The sequence below is a fragment of the Rhynchophorus ferrugineus genome, unplaced genomic scaffold (genome assembly GCF_030347505.1).
Source record: "Rhynchophorus ferrugineus isolate W39M unplaced genomic scaffold, kcgeb_rfMv2 rfM3, whole genome shotgun sequence".
Lineage (NCBI taxonomy): Eukaryota > Metazoa > Arthropoda > Insecta > Coleoptera > Curculionidae > Rhynchophorus > Rhynchophorus ferrugineus.
Window position 1 is genome coordinate 33,994,700 of NW_027472582.1, and position 7,531 is coordinate 34,002,230.

Here is a 7,531-nt window from a genome sequence, read left to right on the forward strand (position 1 = left end):
AATGTTTATACGTGTCATTGCTATATTTTTTATTAACTGCAACACATCACACTACACAAGATAAGATGGTTTGATTCATTTGAGTCTGTGTCCTGTTCTGATGGTATCCAAAAGCTGCAATACTTCATTATTCTCATGAGAATGGAGTCTTGCTTAATGCTCCCTTTTAATTCTCTTGATTTCTTGACTGACTGTGGGTATCTTAAGGACTCGATGTAACTAGTCAATCCTGTAGTATTTGGGTGCAACCACAATACTTCTCAGGACTTTGTTCTGAAAAACTTGTATTTTTTTATGTTATTCTTTGCAGAACATCCCCATAATTGAACTCCGTATATCTATATAGGTTTCAGTATTTGCTTATATAATAGCAATTTATTATGTACTGATAATTGTGATTTTCTTCCAATTAGCCAAAACATCCTATATTTCAATTCCAGTTTTTTTCTTCTCTTTATTATATGTTCCTTCCAGCGAAGTTTTGCATCAGGATGTATTTCGAGATATTTAGCTTTGTTGCTATATGGAATGATATTATTATTTAATATTATTGGTGCTTATTATTGGTACGGTCTGATTGTAGGTGAAATGCACATGCGCAGATTTACTTTCGTTAATTTTTATTTTCCAAGCTTGTGTCCAATTATTTATATTGTCACTTGCCTGTTGTAATTTTCATGTGGCTTCTTCACTATTGTCTCCGACAGCTGTAATCGCAGTATCATCAGCAAATGTATCTAGTAATATTGTCAAAATGTAATATTCTCCTATATTTATTGAGGTATATCATAAGTGTAGAGTAAATAAAGCATTGGCCAATACATTTCCTTATGGTACACGTGCTTTAACTTCTTTTATTGTATAGTAAGCCTCTTCTTGTTTAACTCTAAACATTCTGGCTGTAATGTATGATTTTCGTAGTTCGGTGTGTTGTTTTGGTAACATTTCTAGTCTATTCTATAGTTTATGAATAAGGCCTTCATGCCAAACCTTATCGATGGCTTGTGCTATATTTAAGAATATATCTGAGCATGCTTTTTAATTTAGTAGGCTATTTCAATAACATTTGTTATTCTGTGGACCTGGTCAATTGTTGAATGCTTGTTAATAAACCCAAACTGTTTTGTCAGTATTAGGTTTTTTCTCTCTATGATCGGTTTTGTTTTTTCAACAGGAGTTTTTCAATAACCTTAGATATTACTGGCAGCGGTGATATAGGTCTATAGGCTTTTATTTCGTTTGGTAACTTTCCAGGTTTTGGGATCACTACAATTTCCGCCATCTTCAAAATGCCTGGACATTTTCAATTGATTTTAATTCATGATAACAGTATATAATATTTCATTTGAAGATAAAATATTTATTTATTAATAAATATAATAAATATTTTTTAATTATGTTATTGTAATAGTATGCATATAATAATAAAAATCAATATGGAATTTTAACAAGATTGATGTAAATCTCAAAGACCAATAAAAGACCTAGATATTTATTATTCATTGAACAAGTTCAGGGATGGAATTTGTGTTGCGATTTCAAAATATAAATACTTATATATAATTAACGAGACAATTTTAATGACTGATAAAATATGTATATTCTGGTATAAAATATAATCAACTTTAATTTTGATGTCACTTGAATATTTAATAATATCTAGAAATGGAATAACATAGATATGTAATACTAAAATTTGAAAAAGAAACAAAATAACTAAAACCACGCAATGATATCTTAATTAAATGAATCAAACTTATTAACTTTCTGATGTTTTGTGTTTTTTTTTGGTATGGATTAGTTTGATAAAATCCTGTTGACCTTATACACAACATTGTGTTTGGACCAATAACTGTCCTGTGTTTTGAGTTTATTTAATCAGTTTGAAAGTCTGTCATATATATTATTTTTTAATTATTATTAGAGTATTTTAAAAAAACACATATAGGAATAAAATAAGGTACGCATAATTCCTTTGTGTATGATATACATTTTGTAGATATTTTCTATAACTTTTAAAGGTTATGATGTATGAGAAACTGTCCGTTAAGGTTAGAGTTTTTTTGTGATTAAAACATTGTTAATGGGTCAATTGGACTTAAAAATTAAGGGAGTAAATATATTTATTAATTCATTTGATCATTTTCGCATTAACATAAACCAATAGAAAGTAAACGTATACAAACATGACTATATTTCATTCTTACCTTTACTATAATCTTCAAATAAGTTCTGTTTGCATATTATTTAACATAAAAATATATCTTTTGTTTCCATAGCAATCTACAAAATTAGTGTTATAAAATGAAAATGATTTACTAATAATTCATACCTTATACACTTATTGTCGCATTACCTGCCGCTAATTTTGCCTGTGAAATAGTTATATTACCCCAACAAAATATAAATACAAAATTAACCTAAAAATGACTTCTAATCACAACTCGTGTAAACAACAAGGCGTGTATAGAAAAGGATGCGTAGTAGTGAAAACTATCAGGCTAGATTAGAACAAATGCAAATGTGTAGTTCTAACCAATCAACACTTTAGGTATAGGCTTTTTACTGTCGCTTAATATTGAGAGGTTCTGTGCTGTAGAGTGAAAAAATCATAGTTTGATGAAAATTTAGGTATTTATTCAGATTATTTTTTCATGTTTTAGCAGAAGGCAAATAGAGTTTCATCTCCAATATCATTAAATCAATTAGCGGATATTTTAGCGCAAGAATGAGACAACATTCCGTTGGAAATTTAGAAAAATATACGGAATACGAATGGTGGAAAAAAATGGTGGATCGATACTTTATTAATAAATAAATATTGAGTATACGTCAGGTGTTCATATTATTTTGTCTATCCCGTGTATGTTATATAAGATTTTGTTTTTTTTATATATTTTTGCAATGAGACTATAAAAATATTAAAAAATATAATATTTTATCTCATGTTATTACCCAAGAAAAAACTACATATATATCAATAAACTATGTTCACATATTATAGTATATAATATATTCCATATAACGCTTTCATAAAACTATATTAGGAATTACATCATAGTAACACTGCTTTTATAGCTGTAGGGTAATGTTTTTGTAAGTTATTATGTGTTATATTACATCCTAACTGTTCTCGCTTTGATCACAAGTGTGTTAATTTTCTATTAAATAGTGCTTTGTTTTACCCCATATTACTGTACGAACCTTTCAGAATTACCCATTTTAAACTTTTATGAATGTCGTATGATTTAAAGAGAGTTTTAATAATAATTAATATTTATCTAAGTCAGAGACTTTTATTGGGATGCCATTTGCAAACGGACTTCAGTTACATGGGCTATTAAAGATATAATTAATTTCGTCTTAAATTAGATGTAATATATGCATGCTTTCTTGATGTTTGAAAATAAATGTTTTCATTTTATTAATTTATAGTTTTACAATAATATCATTTATTATTTATTATTTATAATTATTCGCATGTAAGAGTTGTCTAAGAGTTAATTTTGTAGCACATTTTTGTTGTAGTTATTGCTTGTTTGTGAAAGTTGCTACAGAAAATGATTATCTCTGATCGAGAGAATTATTTAGTCATTTCAAAATGTAACGTTTTATAAATTATGTTTTACTGGAAAGGACGTTTATTAATTAGGTTTTCCTTGCTTATGTGGAAAAATACTCTTAAGGCCACTAATCTTTAATGTTGCTGTTGGATATTAATTCAACTTTATGAGAAGAATAGGAGAAAACTACCTATAAAAGAATATAGAAATTACAGTGTAGAATATTAAATTGTAGTATAGTTTTTAATAAAATAATAATATATGTTTTAATTTAATATATGTTTTAAGATTTTTTATCGCTGCAGTTTATTTTTACATGTTCTCTATTAAATATTGTTGCCTGAAACTTTGTATTCCTTTTTGTGAGGTAACCGATTCGGCTTTCATAATAATTATTTTGTTTTTTACTGGTACAAGCTTGTCCTGTTTTTATTTGCTTTTGAAGTGGTTTGTATATTACGGATGAACAGTTCCTCTTAATCATTGATTTATGTGTTGTAAACGAGACTTACGTTATCAATTTTTACATCCAGCTATTCTAAAACAGAGTAATTCCTCGATTACAGTAATAATTTGATTATATTTTATTGTTATTCCAGTTTTGAATTCGTTTTTGCGTTTCAAGTGATACTAAGGACCTAGTATATTTTCATGTATTTACTTATATTTCTGAGACTTCTCATTCCAGAATTCCAGTTGATAATATAATCAAGTATCATCTAGTTTTAGTAAATTAGTAAATTTTACACCTACAGTAACTTCCATCTCTGTTATTATTACTGTTCATAACGAAACGTGGAAAAGGCGAAACACAAAAAAACAAACATGGTTGTTTCAAAACCAATATCAAAAAACCAAAACCAAAAAAAAATAACAAAAGTTTGAAGGCATTTATTTAAAAATTTAGAATTCACTAAGATATTTATTATAACATTTTTTATATTCTAGGTTCATTGGGTCATTTTCATAGGATTTTATTACTATTTTAGTCACGTATTATTTATGACTTTAGAATACAATTTGGGTACTTACCAAGTTTTCAATAAAATTCAGCTATCGATTTTTTACTAACTTATAGGGGCACTGTGACCTATAAATATAAACTATATGCATTTTTGTATTGACATATTTACAAGAATGAAATAATTATTTTTATTAAGATTTAACATGAAAATGGAAATATTGACGTTTAAGTAACCGTTAAATGCGATGCTTTTAACATTTTACTACATAAAATAACAATTTTTCATTTACATTACTTTATTATATAAAATTTATTTATACATATACATATTTATCTTTGTCCTTTTGTATATACGTCCCGTGTTACAAACAATATCACAATTGTACAGTTGTGAATTTAGTCGAAAGCGACAATAATACTATTTTTCATTTAGTACTTTTAAATCGCTCATTGTATACAGCGCTAATCATTGAACGCTTAAAGTTACATATTTTCATTTATTAGCGTTGTTTGATTTGAAGAAATCGGATGCTGAGGCAGATTACACACTTTAGAAATTTATGGTGATGCTGATTTTTGGTTTTGATTTCAATGATTTAAAAGTGGTGGTTTTGATGTCAATAGCAAAGAACAGCTTGGCGGACCAAACAAGTTCAAACCAAAACTCAGCTCAAACTTTTAAAGAACTTTTAGTAGCTTAGCAATTAAGCATTTTTTTTATTGCTTGTCTGTCAAATATAAATGAGATTCTGTGGTGTTTTGTGACTGGCATGGAAAAGTGGATCTACTTTAACAATTTCAAGCGGATCAACACTGAAGCAAGATTTTCATGACTATAAAGTTTTGCTGTGTACATATTGGGAGCAGATAGATGTGTAACATGTCTACCAACGTCAGTTCAGAAAAGTGAACGTCGTATAGTTATCAATAAGGACTAGCGAGTAACGGAGGTAATGATTTTCTTGCATAACAATGCTCAGCCCTATTCTGCACGAGTTTTGTAGGATACATCGTTGCAGCTTGAATGAAAGGATTCTGCCCAACGTATCTACCACATATAGATTCTTTTAATTACCACTTGTTAAAATCGATGCAGCATCGCTTCTCTGGCGCGTGGTTTCGAAATTCTGAAGAAGTGGGAAAATTGGACCAATAATTGCATCGCTACCAACCTAACATTGTTCTTTTCACGGCATCGCCATGCTGCTTGGAAGATAAGAAAGAGTTGTAGAAAATGGGATTTTTAAAATGGAAATGATTAAACTATATTCGAGCACCTAGTGCTTCATCCTATACAGTGCAAGGAGAAGTCTTTCAGATTTCAGACAAATAATTTTAATTGTGGCTTTTAAATACATTAAAATGATTTTGGGTATTATCTCATTATTTTGGATGGCACCTGGACCTGGGAACTGGGTTCTTTATCTTGATACTGAATCAATACAAAACCCTAAGGAGTGGTGTAAATATGATTTCTTGGCTCCAAAGTGAGTTCCTTGTCAAAAATTGATAAAAAAGTGTACTAGATCTCTTTGGATCAATTGGATGCAGTAATGCAGTTTACGGAAAAATTCAGTTTATAGAAGAAACATTATTGTGCATTCAGACGGTTTTTAAGAACATAGCTGACCAAACAGCTCAAACTTTTCTAAAATCAGTTAGTTAAATCACTAATGGTTTAAACATTCACCAGATTCGATTTTGTTGGCTTCGAGCCTCTCCTACATCTCAAAAATTCTTTTGGGAAACGATATTCTTCAAACGAAGAAGTAATAGTTGTAAAAGAGTTTTGTAGGAAAATCATTACAGTAACGGTGCCAATGAATTCGAGAAACTTGAAGGGACTTCAGTATCAGTGACGCACAAACTAATTTTTATTACTATAAATAGGTTTTTTAATTTCTGTTTCTATATATTCTATTGTTTATATATATATATATATATATATATATATATATATATATAACGTATATTTTGCATATATCAACTAATTCATACATAATGGCTAATTGGTATTAAATAATCACTACCATGCGATTGTTTATTTAATAAATCTAATTGACGTCAACGAAAACTTGACCCAACTTTTCAAGACTAAATCTGTATGATTCACGGTCCATTTTCTTATTCGACGAAAAAATAGTTTCACTTATTAATAATGATTGTCCTCAGAGCCAGATCCGTTTCGCGTGAACGAAAACTGCAAATTATGTTCGCACTTCATCTGCGTTAAAAGGAATTTTTTGCATCATAGCATATTGTTTATTTGCGTTATGTAAACTGATACTTGTTTTATTGCCGTTTATTTTTTTTACTGCCTAGATTTATTATATACAATTTTTGGTAAATCCCACTACGATGAAAATTAATATTGGCAATGATGAGATATTAGAATTACCCAAAATTTTATTCATAGATTAAAACAAAACGATATGAATAAATCCTAAAATATTCAAACATCGAGTTTCATTTGGTATCTAGTTGTATTTAAATGGTAAAAAATAAGTCTTTTATGATCTATATTTAGTTGTAACGATACTAGGAGATGAAATATGTTGATGTACTAAGATATGATGTGCTAGAATTTAATTAATTTTTTCAACGATTGCCCATTCAGGGCGTAGTTCATTTTCAACATAGACATTTTCGGAATTAAAGCAAACAAACCAATTTTTATATAACACTAATAGCTATAGTAAGTTCTCGTAAGTTCTCGTTACATGTTTCCTTTCTCGTAAGTAAAGTAGCAAAATATGTCGAAAATACTCCTCTAACAGGTTAATTGAAAAGTCTCCGGCCTACCATAGTAAAACACATTTTTTGGCAATATTAGTTTTTTTTTATTCAAAATAATTCTCTTCAAAGGTGATACACTGATTATAGCGACCCTCCAACTTTTCGATACCATCTCTGTAGTACGATTTGTTTCTTGCTTCAAAATAGGCCTCAGTTTCGGCGATCACCTCTTCATTCGACAAAAATTTCTTCCCAGCGAGCTTTCTTT